The sequence below is a fragment of the Bombina bombina genome, chromosome 5 (assembly GCF_027579735.1).
Source record: "Bombina bombina isolate aBomBom1 chromosome 5, aBomBom1.pri, whole genome shotgun sequence".
Taxonomy (NCBI): Eukaryota; Metazoa; Chordata; class Amphibia; order Anura; family Bombinatoridae; genus Bombina; species Bombina bombina.
This window is the reverse complement of record NC_069503.1, coordinates 1,010,989,360-1,011,014,106: the sequence shown is the minus strand read 5'-3', so window position 1 is coordinate 1,011,014,106 and position 24,747 is coordinate 1,010,989,360. Positions and strand designations below refer to the sequence as shown.

The 24,747-nt window shown below is 41.6% G+C and overlaps 1 protein-coding gene across 2 annotated transcripts in view; it reads left to right on the top strand.

Moving 5' to 3' along the window:
• NCALD (neurocalcin delta) overlaps positions 1-24,747 on the top strand; it is a 240,431-nt gene that overhangs the window by 56,974 nt on the left and 158,710 nt on the right. For both annotated transcript variants that reach the window (XM_053715258.1, XM_053715257.1), the window contains one exon: positions 23,207-23,331. The gene's annotated coding sequence lies outside the window, so the exon portion shown is untranslated. The remainder of the gene's footprint in view (positions 1-23,206; positions 23,332-24,747) is intronic.

Sequence of the window (24,747 nt, the reverse complement as noted above, 5' to 3'; positions counted from 1 at the left end):
TAAAAATGTACAATTTTTATTGCACAAATTATTATTAAATATATTTATGTTAAATTATGCAAATAATTTGTTCTTTGGATCGCTGAAAATGATATAATATTAGAAAATATTATACTGCCCCCACCTGGCTACTTCATAACGCCACCCGGCTGGCAAAATTTAAAACAACTATATTTCAGGATGAATAACCTTTAGAATATAATTTATCTTAAATAGAAACTATCTTTTTAGATGCATTTTATGTAAAAAAATCCTATTTAAAAAAAAAATATTAAAAAACAAACAAAAAAAAGATTGATTTTTATCTACCCTGAGTAACATTCTAGGAGCCAGTGGCTTTCTTGTTCCTGGGTTTGTCGAGCCCTAGCCTAAATTTAAAGTATCATTCAGATGCAAAATTGAGATGGTCTGTTTGTTTGAACATGTACTTTTTGCACAAATTTCTCTTGCTATTTATTGCCTAGATTACAAGTTATGCAATAACTATAGCACAAGTGCAATATGGTTTTTTTTAGGCTCCCTAGAGCGTCTTCAGCCTCTCTAGCCTCACCAGTCCTTATGTTATTAGAGAGGCTGAAGATGCTCTAGGGAGCCTTAAAAAAAAAAAAATACATATCGCACTTGCGCTACAGCGCAACACTCGTAATCTATGCATATTTTTTTTTTCTCAGCAAAGGGGATAAACATATAGCTACACTTCTGCTTGGCAGATGTAAAATGTGGCAGCTTCAGAGCAGGACACAGTCCATGATTGGTGGTTACATGTGTATGCCATTCCAAATTGAGTCCTATATCCACCAATCACAGACCAGGTCCTGTTCAGGCGCTACATATGTGGGTTGTTTGAACATGTTACTTTTACATAGGAATTTCTCTCTAAAAAGCATACAAAGTCTATGGTATACTGAGAGTACATCAGACATCAATCTGCAGTAGCCAAGTAGCTCCTGCTATAAGTAGGGTCGCCACCTTTTCTGGAAAAAAATACAGTCTATGCTAATTAGAGTAAATGTGCTTAAATTCTACAGTTTTGCATAACCAACACTGCTCTATTAATACACTTTTTACCACTGTGATTACCTTGTATCTAAGCCTCTGCAGACTGCCCCCTTATTTCAGTTCTTTTGACTTGCATTTTAACCAATCAGTACCCTCTCATAAGTATCTCCACGTCGTGAGCACAATGTTATCTATATGGAACACATGAACTAAGCCCTCTAGCTGTAAAAAAAAGTCAAATGCATTTAGATAAGTGGCGGCCTTCAAAGAAATTTAGCATATGAGCCTACCTAGGTTTAGCTTTCAACTAAGAATACCAATAGAACAAAACAAATTTGATAATAACAGTAAATTGGAAAGTTGATTCAAATTAAATGCCCTATCTGAATCATTTAAGTTTTTTTAATATTTACTAGACTGCCTCTTTTTTAATGTTTTTAATCACAAATTACTTTTTACATAAATAATGGCTGCTATTTCATTTACTTGACAAACACTTTGAATACCATGTCCCTTTAAGTGCTAGTCCAGCAAAAACAGAACATATTTAATGCATCACTTCCATGTCCCTTTAAATAAGCGATTTTTAACGGTGACAGACCACATGCTCTAAATGTCAGCTATCCTATGTAGTATTTACTTTATTTCCTTTTTAGTTTCTCAATGTTTGTTTATAATGTACATAACGTGTGTGTTTACTGTACACTTGCATAATCCTGTTGTATTTGTATATCCGCTAAATCAACATTTAGATTCTTTTACATTTGGGCTTTTCCAACCAGTTACCCTTAAAGGGACAGTAAACCTTAAAAATAATGTTATATAATTCTGCACATAGTGCAGAATTATATAATATTATATTAGCGCAAATGTTTTAAAACAAAATTTCCCCTTTGAATTTAAAAAAAAAAACCTGCTGTTTTACAGACCCGCTCTCTGTGGTCTTCTGAGCGGGTCTGTTTTTTTTCAAACAGCGCATCGGGCCAGCTGTATAGTCACAGCCCGGCCCGACCGCGCCATAGCACTAAGTGCAGCTCGCTCCTGCTGTCTGACAGAGCAGGAGCGAGCTGCACTTAGTGCCATGGCGCGGTCGGGCCGGGCTGCGACTATACAGCTGGCCCGATGCGCTGTTTGAAAAAAAACAGACCCGCTCAGAAGATCACAGAGAGCGGGTCTGTAAAACAGCAGTTTTTTTTTAATATTCAAAGGGGAAATTTTGTTTTAAAAGTTTGCGCTAATATAATGTTATATAATTCTGCACTATGTGCAGAATTATGTAACATTATTTTTAATGTTTACTGACACTTTAAAGTTTTTTCTATTGTAAGATGTATCGAGTCCATGGATTCATCCATACTTATGGGATATTCTCCTTCCCTACAGGAAGTGGCAGAGAGAACACCCACAGCAGAGCTGTCCATATAGCTCCTCCCTTAGCTCCACCCCCAGTCATTCTCTCTGCCTGCTTAACTGCTGGGAAGGGCAAAGGGAGTGAGGTGACAAAAGTTTGTTATTTTAAATGGTACCGGTGTGTACTATTTACTCTCTGGCAGAAAAGGGATGAAGATTTCTGCAAGGAGGATGATGATCTTAGCATTTTGTAACTAAGATCCACTGCTGTTCTCACAAGGGCTGAAGAGTACAGGAAAACTTCAGTTGGGGGAACAGTTTGCAGGCTAAACTGCATTAAGATATGTTCAGTCTATTTACTTTCTAGACAGACTGTGTTATTTCTAGAAAAGGCTGGCAATATCCCCATGAGGGAAAGGTAAGCTGTATTTAGTAAGAGAGGAATCCAAGCTTGCATTAAGGGCTCATAGTTACTGGTGATACTAATAGGAAAAAACGTTTTGGTTTAATTACAAATAAAACGTTTTTTGAAGGACTTTAAGGGGTCTTTGTGGCTTGTTTAAGGGATATTAACCCACATGGCTAGTTTAAGAAACACTCTGTGGTGTTTCTTTTAGGCCCCATAACATCGAGTGAGGTGGGAGGGGCCTATTTACAGTTTATTTACCTCAGAAGCACCCAGCTACTTCTCCAGAGATTCCTGCTGTATTTGAGGGCTGTAAAGAGGTTTTTTTCCCCACAAATCGTTCCTAAAGGACAGGTAGGCACCACAGCAGAGCTGTGGCAAGGTGCTGAACGTTATTTTACCGGTTTTGAAGTTTTTTCAATCCGGTTTTTACATTAAGGGGTTAATTGTTTATTTGCATTGTGGTGCAAAGTTACTAAGGCTTTATGATGCTACTGTAAAAATTTTGTTTTGTTTACTGGTTTTTCTCCAACATTGGTGTGTCCGGTCCACGGCGTCATCCTTACTTGTGGGATATTCTCCTCCCCAACAGGAAATGGCAAAGAGTCCCAGCAAAGCTGGTCACATGATCCCTCCTAGGCTCCGCCCACCCCAGTCATTCTCTTTGCCGTTGCACAGGCAACATCTCCACGGAGATGGTTAAGAGTTTTTTGGTGTTTAAATGTAGTTTTATTCTTCTATCAAGTGTTTGTTATTTTAAAATAGTGCTGGTATGTACTATTTACTCTGAAACAGAAAAGGATGAAGATTTCTGTTTGTAAGAGGAAGATGATTTTAGCAGACAGTAACTGAAATCAATTGCTGTTTCCACACAGGACTGTTGAGATGAAGTAACTTCAGTTGGGGGAAACAGTTAGCAGTCTTTTCTGCTTAAGGTATGACTAGCCATATTTCTAACAAGACCATGTAATGCTGGAAGGCTGTCATTTCCCCTCATGGGGACCAGTAAGCCATTTTCTTAGTTAAACATAAAAGAATAAAGGGCTTCAAAAAGGGCTTAAAAACTGGTAGACATTTTTCTGGGCTAAAACAATTGCTTTACTAGGCATATTATGCAGATTCTAACTAATTATTGGTATTATAATCTTGGGGAACGTTTAGAAAAACGGCAGGCACTGTGTTGGACACCTTTTTCAGATGGGGGCCTTTCTAGTTATAGACAGAGCCTCATTCTGGGACTGTATAGGGGTTAAATGTAAAAACGGCTCCGGTTCCGTTAATTTAAGGGTTAAAGCTCTGAAATTTGGTGTGCAATACTTTTAATGCTTTAAGACACTGTGGTGAAATTTTGGTGAATTTTGAACAATTCCTTCATACTTTTTCACATATTCAGTAATAAAGTGTTTTCAGTTTGAAATTTAAAGTGACAGTAACAGTTTTATTTTAAAACGTTTTTTTGTGCTTTGTTGACAAGTTTAAGCCTGTTTAACATGTCTGTACCATCAGATAAGCTATGTTCTATATGTATGAAAGCCAATGTGTCTCCCCATTTAAATTTATGTGATAATTGTGCCATAGTGTCCAAACAAAGTAAGGGCAGTATTACAACAGATAATGATATTGCCCAAGATGATTCCTCAAATGAGGGGAGTAAACATGATACTACATCATCCCCTACTGTGTCTACACCAGTTATGCCCACACAGGAGGCCCCTAGTACATCTAGTGCGCCAATACTTATTACCATGCAACAATTAACGGCTGTAATGGATAACTCCATAGCAAATCTTTTATCCAAAATGCCTACTTATCAGAGAAAGCGCGATTGCTCTGTTTTAAACACTGAAGAGCAAGAGGACGCTGATGATAACTGTTCTGACATACCCTCACACCAATCTCAAGGGGCCATGAGGGAGGTTTTGTCTGATGGAGAAATTTCAGATTCAGGAAAAATTTCTCATCAAGCTGAACCTGATGTTGTGACATTTAAATTTAAATTAGAACATCTCCGCGCACTGCTTAAGGAGGTGTTATCTACTATGGATGATTGTGACAATTTGGTCATTCCAGAGAAATTATGTAAGATGGACAAGTTCCTAGAGGTTCTGGTGCCCCCCGACTCTTTTCCTATACCCAAGCGGGTGGCGGACATAGTAAATAAAGAGTGGGAAAGGCCCGGCATACCTTTTGTCCCCCCCCCCTATATTTAAGAAATTATTTCCTATGGTCGACCCCAGAAAGGACTTATGGCAGACAGTCCCCAAGGTCGAGGGGGCGGTTTCTACTCTAAACAAACGCACTACTATTCCTATCGAAGATAGTTGTGCTTTCAAAGATCCTATGGATAAGAAATTAGAGGGTTTGCTTAAAAAGATTTTTGTACAGCAAGGTTACCTCCTACAACCAATTTCATGCATTGTTCCTGTCACTACGGCAGCGTGTTTCTGGTTCGAGGAACTAGAAAAATCGCTCAGTAAAGAATCTTCGTATGAGGAGGTTATGGACAGAGTTCAAGCACTTAAATTGGCTAACTCTTTTGTTTTAGATGCCGCTTTGCAATTAGCTAGATTAGCGGCGAAAAATACAGGGTTTGCTGTCGTGGCGCGCAGAGTGCTTTGGCTAAAGTCTTGGTCAGCGGATGTGTCTTCCAAGACAAAATTGCTTAACATTCCTCTCAAAGGTAAAACATTATTTGGACCTGATTTGAAAGAGATTATTTCAGACATCACTGGGGGAAAGGGCCACGCCCTCCCACAGGATAGGTCTTTTAAGGCTAATAATAAGCCTAATTTTCGTCCCTTTCGCAGAAACGGACCAGTCTCTAATTCTGTATCCTCTAAGCAAGAGGGTAATACTTCACAACCCAAACCAGCCTGGAAACCAATGCAAGGCTGGAACAAGGGTAAGCAGGCCAAGAAGCCTACCACTGCTACCAAAACAGCATGAAGGGATAGCCCCCGATCCGGGACCGGATCTAGTGGGGGGCAGACTTTCTCTCTTTGCTCAGGCTTGGGCAAGAGATGTTCAGGATCCTTGGGCGCTAGAAATAGTTTCTCAAGGTTATCTCCTGGAATTCAAGGAACTACCCCCAAGGGGAAGGTTCCACAGGTCTCAATTATCTTCAAACCAAATAAAGAGACAGGCATTCTTACATTGTGTAGAAGACCTGTTAAAGATGGGAGTGATACATCCAGTTCCAATAAGAGAACAAGGAATGGGATTTTATTCCAATCTGTTCATAGTTCCCAAAAAAGAGGGAACATTCAGACCAATTTTGGATCTAAAGATCCTAAACAAATTTCTCAGGGTACCATCGTTCAAAATGGAAACTATTCGAACGATCCTACCTACTATCCAGGAAAATCAATTTATGACTACCGTGGATTTAAAGGATGCGTACCTACATATTCCTATCCACAAGGAACATCATCAGTTCCTAAGGTTCGCTTTTCTGGACAAGCATTACCAGTTTGTGGCACTTCCATTTGGATTAGCCACTGCTCCAAGGATTTTCACAAAGGTACTAGGGTCCCTTCTAGCGGTTCTAAGACCAAGGGGCATTGCAGTAGTACCTTACTGGGACGACATCCTGATTCAAGCGTCGTCCCTGTCAAAAGCAAAGGCTCATACGGACATCGTCCTAGCCTTTCTCAGATCTCACGGATGGAAGGTGAACAAAGAAAAAAGTTCTCTGTCCCCGTCAACAAGAGTTCCCTTCTTGGGAACAATAATAGATTCCTTAGAAATGAGGATTTTTCTGACAGAGGTCAGAAAATCAAAACTTCTAAGCTCTTGTCAAGTACTTCATTCTGTTCCTCGTCCTTCCATAGCGCAGTGCATGGAAGTAATAGGATTGATTTTTGCAACAATGGACATAGTTCCTTTTGCACGAATTCATCTAAGACCATTACAACTGTGCATGCTCAGACAGTGGAATGGGGATTATACAGACTTGTCTCCGATGATTCAAGTAGATCAAAAGACCAGAGATTCACTCCGTTGGTGGCTGACCCTGGACAATCTGTCACAGGGAATGAGCTTCCGCAGACCAGAGTGGGTCATTGTCACGACCGACGCCAGCCTAGTGGGCTGGGGCGCGGTCTGGGAATCCCTGAAAGCTCAGGGTCTATGGTCTCGGGAAGAGTCTCTTCTCCCGATAAACATTCTGGAACTGAGAGCGATATTCAATGCTCTCAGAGCTTGGCCTCAACTAAGCAAAGGCCAAATTCATAAGGTTTCAGTCAGACAACATGACGACCGTTGCATATATCAATCATCAGGGGGGAACAAGGACTTCCCTGGCGATGAAAGAAGTGACCAAGATAATTCAATGGGCGGAGGATCACTCCTGCCACTTGTCTGCGATCCACATCCCAGGAGTGGAAAATTGGGAAGCGGATTTTCTGAGTCGTCAGACATTCCATCCGGGGGAGTGGGAACTCCATCCGGAAATCTTTGCCCAAATAACTCAATTATGGGGCATTCCAGACATCGATCTGATGGCGTCTCGTCAGAACTTCAAGGTTCCTTGCTACGGGTCCAGATCCAGGGATCCCAAGGCGACCCTAGTAGATGCACTAGTAGCACCTTGGACCTTCAACCTAGCTTATGTATTCCCACCGTTTCCTCTCATCCCCAGGCTGGTAGCCAGGATCAATCAGGAGAGGGCCTCGGTGATCTTGATAGCTCCTGCGTGGCCACGCAGGACTTGGTATGCAGACCTGGTCAATATGTCATCGGCTCCACCATGGAAGCTACCTTTGAGACAGGACCTTCTTGTTCAGGGTCCATTCGAACATCCAAATCTGGTTTCCCTCCAACTGACGGCTTGGAGATTGAACGCTTGATTTTATCAAAGCGTGGGTTTTCAGATTCTGTAATAGATACTCTGATTCAGGCTAGAAAGCCTGTAACTAGAAAAATTTACCATAAAATATGGAAAAAATATATCTGTTGGTGTGAATCTAAAGGATTCCCATGGAACAAGATAAAAATTCCTAAGATTCTATCCTTTCTACAAGAAGGTTTGGAGAAAGGATTATCTGCAAGTTCTCTGAAGGGACAGATCTCTGCTTTATCTGTTTTACTTCACAAAAGACTGGCAGCTGTGCCAGATGTTCAAGCATTTGTTCAGGCTCTGGTTAGGATCAAGCCTGTTTACAGACCTTTGACTCCTCCCTGGAGTCTAAATCTAGTTCTTTCAGTTCTTCAAGGGGTTCCGTTTGAACCCTTACATTCCGTAGATATTAAGTTATTATCTTGGAAAGTTTTGTTTTTGGTTGCAATTTCTTCTGCTAGAAGAGTTTCAGAGTTATCTGCTCTGCAGTGTTCTCCGCCCTATCTGGTGTTCCATGCAGATAAGGTGGTTTTGCGTACTAAGCCTGGTTTTCTTACGAAAGTTGTTTCCAACAAAAATATTAACCAGGAGATAGTTGTACCTTCTTTGTGTCCGAATCCAGTTTCAAAGAAGGAACGTTTGTTACACAATTTGGACGTAGTCCGTGCTCTAAAATTCTATTTAGAGGCTACTAAAGATTTCAGACAAACATCTTCCTTGTTTGTTGTTTATTCTGGTAAAAGGAGAGGTCAAAAAGCGACTTCTACCTCTCTTTCCTTTTGGCTTAAAAGCATTATCCGATTGGCTTATGAGACTGCCGGACGGCAGCCTCCTGAAAGAATCACAGCTCACTCCACTAGGGCTGTGGCTTCCACATGGGCCTTCAAGAACGAGGCTTCTGTTGACCAGATATGTAAGGCAGCGACTTGGTCTTCACTGCACACTTTTTTGCCAAATTTTACAAATTTGATACTTTTGCTTCTTCGGAGGCTATTTTTGGGAGAAAGGTTTTGCAAGCCGTGGTGCCTTCCATTTAGGTGACCTGATTTGCTCCCTCCCTTCATCCGTGTCCTAAAGCTTTGGTATTGGTTCCCACAAGTAAGGATGACGCCGTGGACCGGACACACCAATGTTGGAGAAAACAGAATTTATGCTTACCTGATAAATTACTTTCTCCAACGGTGTGTCCGGTCCACGGCCCGCCCTGGTTTTTTTAATCAGGTCTGATGAATTATTTTCTCTAACTACAGTCACCACGGTATCATATGGTTTCTCCTATATATATTTCCTCCTGTCCGTCGGTCGAATGACTGGGGTGGGCGGAGCCTAGGAGGGATCATGTGACCAGCTTTGCTGGGACTCTTTGCCATTTCCTGTTGGGGAGGAGAATATCCCACAAGTAAGGATGACGCCGTGGACCGGACACACCGTTGGAGAAAGTAATTTATCAGGTAAGCATAAATTCTGTTTTTACACTGTTTTGCAGAGTTTGTGCAGCTTTTTTTTCTCTTAAATGCACAGTACCGTTTTTGTTTAAAGTGTTATTTTCTTTGATTAAAGTGTTTTCCAAGCTTGTTTGTTTCATTACTCGTCTGTTTAATATGTCTGACACCAAGGAAAATCCTTGTTCTATGTGTTTAGAAGCCATTGTGGAACCCCCTCTTATAATGTGTCCCACTTGCACTAATATGTCTGTAAATTATAAAGAGCATATTTTAGCACTTAAAAATATTGCAATAGATGATTCTCAGTTAGAAGGAAATGAGGGTTTAGCATCTAGCTCTCCCCAAGTGTCACAACCAGTAACGCCTGCACAAGTGACGCCAAGTACCTCTAATGCGTCAAATTCATTTACTTTACAAGACATGGCCATAGTTATGAATAAAACCCTCACAGAGGTTTTCTCTAAACTGCCTGGTTTACAAGGAAAACGTGACAGCTCTGGGTTAAGAACAAATGCTGAGCCGTCTGACGCTTTAGTAGCCGTATCCGATATACCCTCACAATGTTCTGAAGTAGGGGTAAGGGATTTGTTATCTGAGGGAGAGATTTCTGATTCAGGAAAGACGCTCCCTCAGACAGATTCTGATATGACGGCCTTCAAATTTAAGCTTGAACACCTCCGCTTTTTGCTCAAGGAGGTATTAGCTACTCTAGACGATTGTGACCCTATAGTGGTCCCAGAGAAATTGTGTAAAATGGACAGATACTTAGAGGTTCCCGTTTACACTGATGTTTTTCCAGTCCCTAAGAGGATTGTGACTATTGTTACTAAGGAGTGGGATAGACCAGGTATTCCGTTCGCTCCCCCTCCTGTTTTTAAGAAAATGTTTCCCATATCTGACACCATACAGGACTTGTGGCAGACTGTTCCTAAGGTGGAGGGAGCTATTTCTACTCTTGCTAAGCGTACAACTATACCTATCGAAGACCGTTGTGCTTTCAAAGATCCTATGGATAAAAAATTAGAGGGTCTCCTAAAGAAAAACCTATTGCATGCATTGTTCCTGTAACTACTGCAGCTGCTTTCTGGTTTGAGGCTCTAGAAGAGGCTCTCCAGGTGGAGACTCCATTAGAGGATATTATGGATAGAATTAAGGCCCTTAAGTTGGCTAATTCTTTCATTACAGATGCCGCTTTCCAAATGGCTAAATTAGCGGCAAAGAATTCAGGTTTTGCCATTTTAGCACGCAGGACGTTATGGCTTAAGTCCTGGTCTGCTGATGTGACATCAAAATCTAAGTTGTTGAACATCCCTTTCAAAGGAAAGACCCTATTCGGGCCTACACTGAAAGAAATTATTTCAGACATCACTGGAGGGAAAGGCCATGCCCTCTCTCAGGATAAAACAAATAAGATGAGGACCAAACAAAATAATTTTCGTTCCTTTCGGAACTTCAACGGTCCCGCTTCAGCTTCCCCTGCAGCAAAGCAAGAGGGGAATTCTGTCCAATCCAAGTCAGTCTGGAGACCTAACCAGGCTTGGAACAAAGGTAAACAGGCCAAAAAGCCTGCTGCTGCCTCTAAGACAGCATGAAGGGGTAGCCCCTGATCCGGGACCGGATCTAGTAGCGGGCAGACTCTCTCTCTTCGCTCAGGCTTGGGCAAGAGATGTTCACGATTCCTGCGCTTTAGAAATTGTGTCCCAAGGATATCTTCTGAACTTCAAAGACTCCCCCCCAAGGGGGAGATTTCACATTTCTCAATTGTCTGCAAACCAGACAAAGAGAGAGGCGTTCTTACACTGTGTAGAAGACCTACATACCATGGGAGTGATCCGCCCAGTTCCAAGAGCGGAACAAGGGCTAGGTTTTTACTCCAACCTGTTTGTGGTTCCCAAAAAAGAGGGAACTTTTAGACCGATCTTGGATCTCAAAATTCTAAACAAATTCCTCAGAGTACCATCTTTCAAGATGGAGACTATTCGGACTATTCTTCCTCTGATCCAGGAGGGTCAATATATGACTACCGTGGATTTAAAGGATGCATATCTACACATCCCTATTCACAGAGATAATCATCAATTCCTCAGATTCGCCTTTCTGTACAGGCATTACCAGTTTGTGGCCCTTCCTTTCGGGTTGGCCACGGCTCCCAGAATTTTCACAAAGGTGCTAGGGTCCCTTTTGGCGGTTCTAAGACCGCGGGGTATAGCAGTGTCGCCTTATCTGGATGACATCTTAATTCAGGCGTCGACTTTCCAGCTAGCCAAGTCTCACACGGACATCTTGTTAGCTTTTCTGAGATCTCACGGATGGAAGGTGAACAAAAAAAGAGTTCTCTCGTCCCTCTCACAAGAGTTTCCTTCCTAGGGACTCTGATAGACTCGGTAGAAATGAAAATATTTCTGACGGAGGTCAGAAAATCAAAACTTTTAATCACTTGCCGAGCTCTTCATTCCCTTCCTCGGCCATCAGTGGCTCATTGTATGGAGGTAATCGAACTCATGGTAGTGGCAATGGACATAGTTCCTTATGCCCGCCTACACCTCAGACCACTGCAACTATGCATGCTCAAACAGTGGAATGGGGATTATGCAGATGTATCTCCTCAACTGCATCTGGACCAAGAGACCAGAGATTCTCTTCTCTGGTGGTTGTCTCAGGACCACCTGTCTCAGGGAATGTGTTTCCGCAGGCCAGAGTGGCTCATAGTAATGACAGATGCCAGCCTGCTAGGCTGGGGTGCAGTCTGGAAATCCCTGAAAGCACAGGGCTTATGGTCTCGGGAGGAATCTCTCCTCCCGATAAACATTCTAGAACTGAGAGCGATATTCAATGCGCTTCAGGCATGGCCTCAGCTAGCTGCGGCCAAATTCATCAGATTTCAGTCGGACAACATCACGACTGTAGCCTATATCAATCATCAAGGAGGAACACTGAGTTCTCTAGCGATGATGGAGGTAACCAAAATAATCCGATGGGCGGAGGATCACTCTTGCCATCTCTCAGCAATCCATATCCCAGGGGTAGAGAACTGGGAGGCGGATTTCCTAAGTCGTCAGACTTTTCATCCGGGGGAGTGGGAGCTCCATCCGGAGGTATTTGCCCAGCTGACTCAGATATGGGGCACACTAAAATTGGATCTGATGGCGTCCCGACAGAACGCCAAACTTCCTTGTTATGGGTCCAGGTCCAGGGATCCCCAGGCGGTACTGATAGATGCTCTAGCAGTGCCCTGGTCCTTCTACCTGGCTTATGTATTTCCACTGTTTCCTCTCCTCCCACGTCTGGATGCCAGAATCAAGCAGGAGAGAGCTTTGGTGATTCTGATAGTGCCTGCGTAGCCACGCAGGACTTGGTATGCAGACCTGGTGGACATGTCATCTGTTCCACCGTGGACTCTGCAAATGAGGCAGGACCTTCTAATCCAAGGTCCATTCAAGCATCCAAATCTAACTTCTCTGCGTCTGACCGCTTGGAGATTGAACGCCTGATTCTATCAAAGCGTGGTTTCTCTGAGTCGGTCATTGATACCCTGATTTAGGCTAGAAAGCCTGTCACCAGGAAAATCTACCAGATTTGGCGCAGATATCTTTGTTGGTGTGAATCCAAGGGTTACTCATGGAGTAAGATTAGGATTCCTAGAATTGTGTCCTTTCTCCAAGAAGGATTGGAGAAGGGATTATCAGTTAGTTCCTTTTAAAAGGACAAATATCTGCTTTGTCTATTCTTTTACACAAACGTCTGGCAGATGTCCCAGACGTTCAAGCATTTGGTCAGGATCAAGTCTGTATTTAAACCTGTTGCTCCACCATGGAGCCTAAATTTGGTTCTTAATGTTCTTCAAGAGGTTCCGTTTGAACCCTTGCATTCCATAGATATTAAGCTTCTATCTTAGAAAGTTTTGTTTTTAGTAGCTATCTCTTCAGCTCAAAGAGTTTCTGAGTTATCTGCTTTACAGTGTGACTCACCTTACCTAGTTTTCCATGCAGATAAGGTGGTTTTGCGTACCAAACCTGGGTTTCTTCCTAAGGTTGTTTCTAATAGGAATATCAATCAGGAGATTGTTGTTACTTCTCTGTGTCCTAATCCTTCATCAAAGAAGGAACGTCTGTTGCACAATCTTGATGTGGTTCGTGCTTTAAAGGTCTACTTACAAGCAACCAAAGATTTCCGTCAAACATCTTCATTGTTTGTTGTTTATTCTGGTAAACTGAGAGGTCAAAAGGCTACGGCTACCTCTCTTTCCTTTTGGCTGAAAAGCTTCATCTGTTTGGCTTATGGGACTGCTGGCCAGCAGCCTCCTGAAAGAATTACTGCTCATTCTACTAGAGCAGTGGCTTCCACATGGGCTTTTAAAAATGAGGCTTTTGTTGAACAGATTTTTAAGGCGGCGACTTGTTCTTCGCTTCATACTTTTTCCAAATTTTCCAAATTTGATACTTTTGCTTCTTTGGAGGCTATTTTTGGGAGACAGGTTCTACAAGCAGTGGTGCCTTCCATTTTTTAAGGTACCTGTCTTGTCCCTCCCTTCATCCGTGTCCTAAAGCTTTGGTATTGGTATCCCATAAGTATGGATGAATCTGTGGACTCGATACATCTTACAATAGAAAACAGAATTTATGCTTACCTGATAAATTTCTTTCTCTTGTGATGTATCGAGTCCACGGCCCGCCCTGTCTATTTAAGACAGGTAGTATATTTTTATTTAAAAAACTTCAGTCACCACTGCACCCTATAGTTTCTCCTTTTTCTTCCTAGCCTTTGGTCGAATGACTAGGGGGTGGAGCTAAGGGAGGAGCTATATGGACAGCTCTGCTGTTGGTGCTCTCTCTGCCACTTCCTGTAGGGAAGGAGAATATCCCATAAGTATGGATGAATCCGTGGACTCGATACATCACAAGAGAAAAAAATTTATCAGGTAAGCATAAATTCTGTTTTTCTACAAACTAATTTGTTACATGAAACCTTTTTTTATTTCTTTGTAGATTTCAATACAATAGCCTCAATACAGCTGTCTAGTTCTGTAATATGCTTCTGATAATGTATGACATGTAGACACAGTTAAATCTAGGTAGTGCCAGTGGTGATTGGTGCCTAAGCAAATATGCCTTCTGTCCTTGGCTCACCAGATGTGTTCAGCTAGGTCCCAGTAGTACATTGCTGCACTAGAGCTGACTTTAACTATGTGTTAAACCACGTTGCAGGGGTTAAAGGGACATTATGCACTAATTTTATTTATTTTTTTATAATTTTTTTTATTTCTTAAAAAGCTTATTTAATTTAGGATATGTTTAAAATAGTTAATCCTTTATCACAAAGGAAAAAAGTTGGCATTATTAAAATTTTTAATCTGATATTGCCATTGTTGTATATACATACCAAGTCCTATAGACTCCAATGTATATGCTCTTCTACAGAGATCCTCTGGTCGCTGTCTTCCTGGCGATCTGCTGTTAGAGGGTGACTGTTATTGTCGGATTCATCTGATACATATAATGTGCTCCGTGCTCTGCTCTCTCTTTACTTTGTTAAACGAGTCCCAGTGATCTAGTTACACTTGTGGCAAAATATACAAATAAAATAACTATTTCTTTTATAAGATACGAGTCCATGGATTCATCCTTTTACTTGTGGGATATTATCCTCCTGCTAACAGGAAGTGGCAAAGAGCACCACAGCAAAGCTGTCTATATAGCTCCTCCCTTGACTCCACCCCCAGTCATTCTCTTTGCCTACTCTAAGTAATAGGAAGGGTAAAGTGAAAGAGGTGATAAAATTTTAGTTTTTATTTTCTTCAAGCAAGAGTTTATTTTAAATGGTACCGGTGTGTGTGTTATTTTCTCCCAGGCAGCAGATGGATGAAGACTTCTGCCTGGAGGCTGATGATCTTAGCAGTTGTTACTAAGATCCAGAGTAGTTCCCACAGAATGGCTGAGGAGTACTTAAGAAACTTCTGTGTGAGGAACGTTTTTCATGCTATAAGCAGTGAGGTATGTTCAGTAATTTTTTTTCTGGAGAGACTGTGTTATTTCAGAATTGTCTGACAGTATCCCCATGAGGGAAAGGGTAAGCAGTAATCCTAAAGTATACAGAGGGGTATTACTGGACTTGCATATTGGGCTATATAAAAAATGGTTGACACTGATGTTATGATGTTTGTGGGCAAACGTTTTCATGACTGGGAGTTACAGATAACGTTTTTTATGATAGACATTTTTCTACTTTATTAAGTATAGAGGGTACACATGGCTTCATTTATGGGTATATGAACTCACATGGCTAGGTTTTAGACCGCTCTGGTGCGGTTATTTTAGGCTGTGAGACATCAAGTGAGATGGACGGGGCCTATTTTTGCGCCTCAGTTGCGCAGTTGTTTTTCCCAGACAAGCAGCAAGCTCCAACTCCGGTGGGCCTTTCAGAACAGTATTGGGCCTAATCGAAGGTTTAATCCAATTTTTCAGACCCCTGAGGGCAGGTAGGCGCCACAGCAGGGCTGTGGCGAGGTGCAGGGGGTGTTTTTAGTTGAAGTTAACGTTTTTATAGCACAACATTTTTTTGGTAAGGGTTAAGTATTCCTTTTCTTGTGGGGCAAACTTAGCTGACAATTTGGGATGCTTTTATCATAAAATTGGGATAATTTTATCGTTTTAAAGCAGTTTTGGAAAAATTGTATGCTTTTTTTCTCTTAAAGGCGCATTGCTGTTTTTCATATGTTTTTTCACTAAATAAAGTGTTTTCAAGCCTGTTTGTGGTCATTACTAGCCTGTTTAACATGTCTGACATTGAGGAAAGCCAATGTTCCTTGTGTTTAGAAGCCATTGTGGAACCCCCACTTAAAATGTGTCCCTCATGTACTGAAAGGTCCTTGCATTGCAAAGAACATATTTTAGCTGATAAAAGTATGTCTCAGGATGATTCTCAGTCAGAAGAGAATCAGGTTATGCCATCTACTTCTCCCCAAGTGTCACAACCTTTAACGCCCGCCCAAGCGACACCAAGTACTTCTAGTGCGTCTAATTCTTTCACCCTTAAAGATATGGCCGCACTTATGTCTACTACCCTCACAGAGGTATTATCTAAACTGCCTGGTTTGCAGGGGAAGCGCAGTAGGTCCGGTATTAGATTAATGCTGAGCTCTCTGGCGCTTTATTGGCCATCTCCGATGTACCCTCACAATGTTCTGATTTGGGGGTGGGGGAATTGCTGTCTGAGGGAGAGCTCTCTGATTCAGGAAAGATGTTCTCTCAAACAGACTCAGATATGCCGGCCTTTAAATGTAAGCTTGAACACCTCCGCTTGTTGCTCAGGGAGGTTTTAGCGACTCTGGATGATTGTGACCCTATTGTAATTCCACCAGAGAAATTGTGTAAAATGGATAGATATCTAGAGGTCCCTACTTACACTAATGTTTTTCCAGTCTCTAAGAGGATTTCAGACATTGTTACTAACGAATGGGATAGACCAGGCATTCCGTTCTCTCCCCCTCCTACTTTTAAGAAAATGTTTCCCATATCTGACACCATTCGGGATTCGTGGCAGACGGTCCCTAAGATGGAGGGAGCTATTTCTACCCTGGCTAAGCTTACAACTATAACTATTGAGGACAGTTGTGCTTTCAAAGACCCTATGGATAAAAAATTAGAGGGTCTTCTAAAGAAATTGTTTATGCATCAGGGTTTTCTTCTACAACCTATAGCGTGCATTGTTCCTGTAACTACTGCAGCTGCTTTTTGGTTTGAGGCTCTAGAGGAGTCTCTTAAGGTTGAGACCCCATTAGATGATATTTTAGATAGAATTAAGGCTCTCAAGCTAGCTAATTCTTTTATTACAGATGCCGCTTTTCAAATGGCTAAATTAGCGGCAAAGATTCAGGTTTTGCCATTTTAGAGCATTATGGCTTAAGTCCTGGTCTGCTGATGTGTCATCAAAATCTAAGCTATTAGCTATTCCTTTCAAAGGTAAGACCCTATTCGGGCCTGAACTGAAGGAGATAATTTCCGACATCACTGGAGGAAAAGGCTATGCCCTTCCTCAGGACAAGACAAATAGAATGAGGGCCAAACAAAATAATTTCCGTTCCTTTCGAAACTTCAAAGGTGGTCCCTCTACCTCTTCCCCTGCCACAAAGCAGGAGGGGAATTTTGCTCAATCCAAGTCAGTCTGGAGACCTAACCAGACCTGGAATAAAGGTAAACAGGCCAAGAAGCCCGCGGCTGCTACCAAGACAGCATGAAGGGGCAGCCCCCGATCCTGGACCGGATCTAGTAGGGGGCAGACTTTCTCTCTTCGCTCAGGCAAGAGACGTTCAGGATTCCTGGGCTTTAGAAATCGTGACCCAGGGGTATCATCTAGAATTCAAAGATTCTCCTCCAAGGGGGAGATTTCATCTTTCAAGGTTGTCTGTAAACCAGACAAAAAGAGAGGCGTTCTTACGCTGTGTAGAAGACCTATATACTATGGGTGTAATCTGCCTAGTTCCAAAAGCAGAACAGGGGCAGGAGTTTTACTCCAATCTGTTCGTGGTTCCCAAAAAAGAGGGAACCTTCAGACTGATTTTAGATCTCAAAATTCTAAACAAATTTCTCAGAGTCCCATCCTTCAAGATGGAGACAATTCGGACAATTTTACCAATGATCCAGGAGGGTCAATATATGACCACCGTGGATTTGAAGGATGCGTATCTTCACATTCCTATCCACAAAGATCATCACCAGTTCCTCAGGTTCGCCTTCCTGGACAAGCATTACCAGTTTCTGGCCCTTCCTTTCGGGTTGGCCACAGCTCCCAGAATTTTCACAAAGGTGCTAGGGTCCCTTCTGGCGGTTCTATGGCCGCGGGGCATAGCAGTGGCGCCCTATCTGGACGATATCTTGATTCAGGCGTCAAATTACTAGCTAGCCAAATCTCACACGGACATCGTGTTGGATTTTCTAAGATCTCACGGGTGGAAGGTGAACATAAAGAAGAGTTCACTTGTCCCTCTCACAAGAGTTCCATTCCTAGGAACTCTGATAGACTCGGTAGACGTGAAAATTTTCCTGATGGAGGTCAGAAAATCAAAGATCTTAACCACTTGCCGAGCACTTCATTCCATTCCTCGGCCATCAGTGTCTCAGTGTATGGAGGTAATCGGACTAATGGTAGCGGCAATGGACATAGTTCCATTTGCTTGCTTGCATCTCAGACCACTGCAACTATGCATGCTCAGACAGTGGAATGGGGATTATGGAAATTTATCTCCTCAAATAAATCTGGATCAAGGGACCAGAGACTCTTTTCTTTGGTGGTTGTCACAGGATCATCTGTCACAGGGAATGTGTTTCCGCAGGCCAGCATGGGTCATAGTGACGACGGACGAAAGGCTATTGGGCTGGGGTGAAGTCTGGAATTCCCTGAAGTCGCAGGGTGTGTGGACTCAGGAGGAGGCTCTCCTTCCAATAAATATTCTAGAACTGAGAGCGATATTCAATGCGCTTCAGGCGTGGCCTCAGCTGGCTTTGGTCAAATTCATAAGATTCCAGTCGGACAATATCACGACTGTAGAATATATCAATCATCAAGTGGGAACAAAGAGTTCTCTAGCAATGATAGAAGTTTCCAAAATCATTCGATGGGCAGAGTCTCACTCTTGCCATCTATCAGCAATCTATATCCCAGGAGTGGAAAACTGGGAAGCGGATTTTCTCAGTCGTCAGACTTTTCATCCAGGGGAGTGGGAGCTCCATCCGGAGGTGTTTGCACAATTGATTCATCAATGGGGCACACCAGAATTGGATCTGATGGCATCTCGTCAGAATGCCAAACTTCCTTGTTATGGGTCCAGATCAAGGTATCCTCAAGCAGTACTGGTAGATGCTCTAGCAGTACCGTGGTTGTTCAACCTGGCTTATGTGTTTCCTCCTTTTCCTCTCCTTCCTCGTCTGATTGCCAGAATCAAACAGGAGAGGGCTTCGGTAATTTTGATAGCACCTGCGTGGCCACGCAGGACTTGGTATGCAGATCTGGTGGAAATGTCATCTCTGCCACCGTGGAAACTGCCACTGAGACAGGACCTTCTCATTTAAGGTCCGTTCCAACATCCAAATCTAATTTCTCTGCGGCTGACTGCCAGGAGATTGAACGCTTGATTTTATCTAAGCGGGGTTTCTCTGAGTCGGTCATAGATGCCTTGATTCAGGCTTGAAAGCCTGTCACTAGGAAAATTTACCATAAGATATGGCGTAAATATCTTTATTGGTGCGAATCCAAAGGCTACTCATGGAGTAAGATCAGGATTCCTAGGATTTTGTCCTTTCTCCAAGAAGGATTGGAAAAGGTGTTATCAGCTAGTTCCTTAAAGGGACAGATTTCTGCTTTGTCAATCATGCTGCACAAGCGTCTGGCAGATGTCCCGGATGTTCAGTCGTTTTGTCAGGCTTTGGTTAGAATTAAGCCTGTGTTTAAACCTGTTGCTCCGCCATGGAGTTTGAATTTAGTTCTTAAAGTTCTTCAAGGGGTTCCGTTTGAACCTATGCATTCCATAGATATTAAACTTCTATCTTGGAAAGTTCTGTTTTTAGTTGCTATCTCTTCTGCTCGAAGAGTTTCTGAGCTATCTGCATTATAATGCGACTCGCCTTATCTTATATTCCATTCTGATAAGGTGGTTTTGCGTTCCAAACCTGGATTCCTTCCTAAGGTTGTTTCTAATAAGAATATTAATCAGGAAATTGTTGTTCCTTCTCTGTGTCCTAACCCTTCTTCTAAGAAGGAGTGTCTGTTACATAACTTGGACTTGGTTCGTGCCTTGAAGTTTTACTTGCAAGCGACCAAGGATTTCCGTCAAACATCTTCTCTGTTTGTTGTCTATTCTGGAAAGCGTAGAGGTCAAAAAGCTACGGCTACCTCGCTTTCTTTTTGGCTGAAAAGCATCATCCGTTTGGCATATGAGACTGCTGGACAGCAGCCTCCTGAAAGGATTACAGCTCATTCTACTAGAGCGGTGGCTTCCACATGGGCTTTTAAAATCGATGCTTCTGTTGAACAGATTTGTAAGGCTGCGACTTGGTCTTCCCTTCATACCTTTTCCAAATTTTACAAATTTGATACTTTTGCTTCTTCGGAGGCTATTTTTGGGAGAAGTTCTTCAAGCAGTGGTGCCTTCTGTTTAGGTATAGGTCTTGTCCCTCCCGTTCATCCGTGTCCTGTAGCTTTGGTATTGTATCCCATAAGTAAAGGATGAATCCGTGGACTCGTCGTATCTTATAGAAGAAAAGTAAATTTATGCTTACCTGATAAATTGATTTCTTCTATGATACAAGTCCACGGCCCGCCCTGTCAATTTAAGACAGATTATATTTTTTGATTTAAAACTTCAGTCACCTCTGCACCTTTTAGTTTCTCCTTTTTCTTCCTATACCTTCGGTCGAATGACTGGGGGGTGGAGTCAAAGGAGGAGCTGTATAGACAGGTCTGCTGTGGTGCTCTTTGCCACTTCCTGTTATCAGGAGGATGATATCCCACAAGTAAAGGATGAATCCGTGGACTCGTCGTATCATAGAAGAAATCAATTTATCAGGTAAGCATAAATTTACTTTTCCCTATAAAACCCACAAATAGCTGCATAAACTAATCAAATCACTCAGATCCCCAATCCACATCCTACAAATGTTTTTTTTTTAAAATAATTTTATTACGTGAAACACAGCAACGTTTGGGGGAACTCCTGCCCCTTTGTCAAGCCTGTGCTAATTTACCCCATGCAGCCCCCGTGTTTATTTCACACTGGCCCCCAGTTTTCCGTCCTGACAAGGGGGCTGCCTGTGTTACTTGCAGCAAATGATCACTGTTTGGAGATTCTAATACAGCCATTGCCAGCTGCCTCCACAATTGGGATGTGGAAAAAACACAACTGTCTGCTGGAAGGTGCCGGGAGCTGTGCCGTCGGAACTCCTGTGATATAAATAGGAGGAGCCCACGGTTCAGCCTTTCAGGATTTACATCCTGTTCAGGGAATTGCCACAGTAAACCTTGTTTTCAAAAGCAAACTCTCCTTCAGTGTATAAATAACCCATTTTTTATAATTACATGATCCTGAGTGGGAATTAGGAAAAGGGGACACGCTTGCTTGTAACATTTAAAGTTAATAGATGTTTCTGTTTTTATGGGGAAGAGCTTTTATTATGTTTTATCTTATTGGGTCTTTATAATACAGTGGGATCTGACAAACACAGACTCAGTATGATGGCTCCTGCAAAATAGCTCCTGCCAAGAAGAGAAGCCAGCCGTTCAGGTACAGCCATCTGGTCATAGACGCAATCCACAACCTAGGTGAGAAGAACGGCTCTTCTCTGGCCAAGATCTATAATGAGGCCAAGAAGGTTGCCAGGTTCGACCAGCAGAACAGCCACAGTTACCTCAGCAGCCCTGCCTGCTTGCAGGGATCAGACTGTTGCCCTGCCTAGCATATAACGTACCAGAGGCATATAACTGCTAACCTAACAGCTGAAACCCTCACAGCCTGATACAGAGATGATGGTGGCTAGTGACCATTGCAATACATTTTCTTTCGACTTTGTGTCAGGATTTCTGCTTTTAGTGTACAAAGGGCTCGATTTTTCAAGTTACGGCAGACAGGGACATACATTTGTGCTCCTGTCCGCCGCAGCTTGCCTCTGGTGGACAGAATTCTGCTGGCAGAACTTAACATTGCACGCAAGCGCTATTTTGCCTTTGCACAGCAAATCACACGCAGACAGGAGCTGTCAATCTCCCTGGTCGGACGAGACCGGGTAGATTGAAATTCTCTACCTAAGAGATGGGGAGGTGGCTAGGAAGCAGCGGCCTGATGACCGCTGCTTGATAAATTGTGACTGCAGATTCTTTTGTGACAACCTGCAGTTGCAGAGAGGCATAGAGCTTGATAAATCGAGCCCAAAGTCTCCTCCAGTGCAAAATGCAAGTTAATATAAACTCGTGCTCACACTCTCAGGATTTGCATATGCGCTACGATTGGAGGGTTGGCTTGCTAGCTTCCCGCATAGCTCAGCCCTTTCCGTGGGGAGTGCCAGCATCATATATGTGATAAACACAGGAGCAGGAAAATATAAATGTAAATTTACAAAAGTTAATGTTTGCAAATATTATATAGGTATATCTAATTTCTTTTTTTTACTATATGTTAATAGAAACTTGTAAGCTATCCGCACTGGTCCTTTAAACACACCGTTATATACAAGCAGCAGTAAAATAACAAAGGGCTCTAACACATACTTTTATATTCCTTTAAATGCAGTTTCTATATTTTTTGATGTTTAAGAACTTGAAAAATGAATGTGCCTTCTTTAAGTAAGCTTGCTGGTGCTGCCAATTTTTTTGTTAATATTTTATACAATAGCCGGATGGGAGATTGTGAAATGCTAATTTTACTGATGGATATCAAGCAGATTTTTGTTTGTTTGGTTTTATTATAAAATTTTATATCTTATTCTAACATTGAATGCCCATGTATTCATTAGTAGACTTAAAGGGACAGTAAAGTCAAAATTAAAAATTGCATGCTCTATCTGAATCATAAAAGTTTAACAACTTTCCAATTTACTTCTGTTATCAAATGTGCTTTGTTCTCTTGGTATATTTTATTGAAGATTAAAACAAGGTAGGCTCCTAACTGCTCAGGAGTCTGCACATGTGTTTAGCACTGTCAGCAGTGTTTTGCAACATTATTTGTAGCTTTGTTATACAATGTTGCAAAACACTTCCTCGGAATGCAAAGTATTCATAACTACCTTTGGCTTTAGCACTGTTGGTCTAATGCAGTGTCAGTTTAGCACACAATAAGTGTTATTTATTAAGACGTGGCACCCAATTGAAGTCTATGAAAGAAAAAGTTAACATGCTCGTGATATCCAAAGTCCTGAAATTAGCGTGCATCAGTCTTTCGCTCTTGTGCTAACTTTTAACTTGTAATACCTGCATTAACTGGGCCACGTTAACATTTTACTTTGAGCGCGTTAGCTCGCTGGAGAAATAATTAGTTAGCGCTCCACTTGTTATCTTGCCCATAGTTGTTATATGCAATTATACAATGCTCTAAAACATTACACCATTTTCTCTTTGCACTTTTGTTTTAATGTGGTGATTTCAACTTGCTCTTCATTCTTCTTACATTGTCTCATCTATTTGTTTCAGCTGTCAGAGTTTCTTTGAAATTGGGGAGAAGTCACCAAGTTGGCTTATCTTGCTCACATGTCCGGGATCTGCAATGGTCAATAATTTGTGATTAAAGGAGAACCTGTCTTTGTGTAGAAAATAAGGTAAGACTGAAATACAAATGTAACGAGAGTTTGTTTCCGTGAAGATGTTTGTTTGGCACTAGAACTATTGATTTATGAAGCTGCATTCACAGCTGTTTGTGCTATGTGGAGCAGGTTTGCATAAGCGAGTCTGATGCCACATAAATAATAAGAAACTGGTTCTTTTTGCACTCTGCCACCTTGGAGGCTGCAAGATCAATCACTCCCTGACACTCGCTCGTTTGAGATGATTAACATGCCATGTTCTAGCGCAATCGATTGCACAAGAAACCCTTTGTTAAATGTTAAACTTTAAATTTTACTGAGTGATGCAGCATCGCAAGTGGCAATTATAGGAGGACAGGTTCACTACTTGAAAACTTTCCTGCCTGCATGGTTGATAAATTTAGCCCTTAGTTTATTCTCTCTGGCTACTGGTCTCTTCATAGCATAAGTGCCTCCAATTGTCTTTGGTGAATTTTCCAAACTGTAATGTAAATCCTGCGGTTTTCCTTTCCTCTCTTAGAGAAACCAAGAGGGTAAAATCCCCCATGCTTATTATCTAAACTTCACCCAGACTGCCAAGGCTCTGCCCCTGAACTCTCTGATACTATCACTGTAATCTGATAAAGGTATGGGAATTTTGGGAGATAGGAACTGGAATATAACTTTTAACAACATTATGTCACTTCTCCTTTTTTTCTGGAGTACACAGACCAGATCTGTCGCCCTATCCTCATAACTGAAATTTTTAATTTCTCTTACAAATTTTGTAGCCATTCTCTTAGCAGTTTCTAGTTTTGTAAAATCATTTTTAAAAGTGTGTCCTAACCTATACTTTATACTCAAGGTGAGGTCTTACTAAGGATTTATACATGGTCAGAATTATGCTTTTGTCCGGTCCATTCATGTCAATTATACATTTTAATATCACATTTGTCTTAGAAGCTGCTCCCTTACATTGGGCTACATTACAATTGATGCTCTAGTATTAGCATGGGGCGCTATAATCAATATTGTGACCAGGCTAAGTAGCGTGCATATTACAAGCTGAAAATAAAGAGTTGCGCTCAACTGCAAACAAAATTTGCACTCACTGGATTAGCACCTGAAGACCTATAATGGTTAAATGGGATATGGTATATGACAAGATTTTTGACTGGGAAGCGCTATAATGTATACATGTGTCTAAATATGTTGGTATATATGTGTGTGTGTATGCGTGTGTGTATGTATATGTGTGTGTGTGTGTGTGTGTGTGTATATATATATATATATATATATATATATATATATATATATATATATATATATATATATATATGTGTATGTATGTGTGTATGTGTGTGTGTGTGTATGTGTATATATATATATATATATATATATATATGTGTGTATATATATATATATATATATATATATATATATATAGTATAT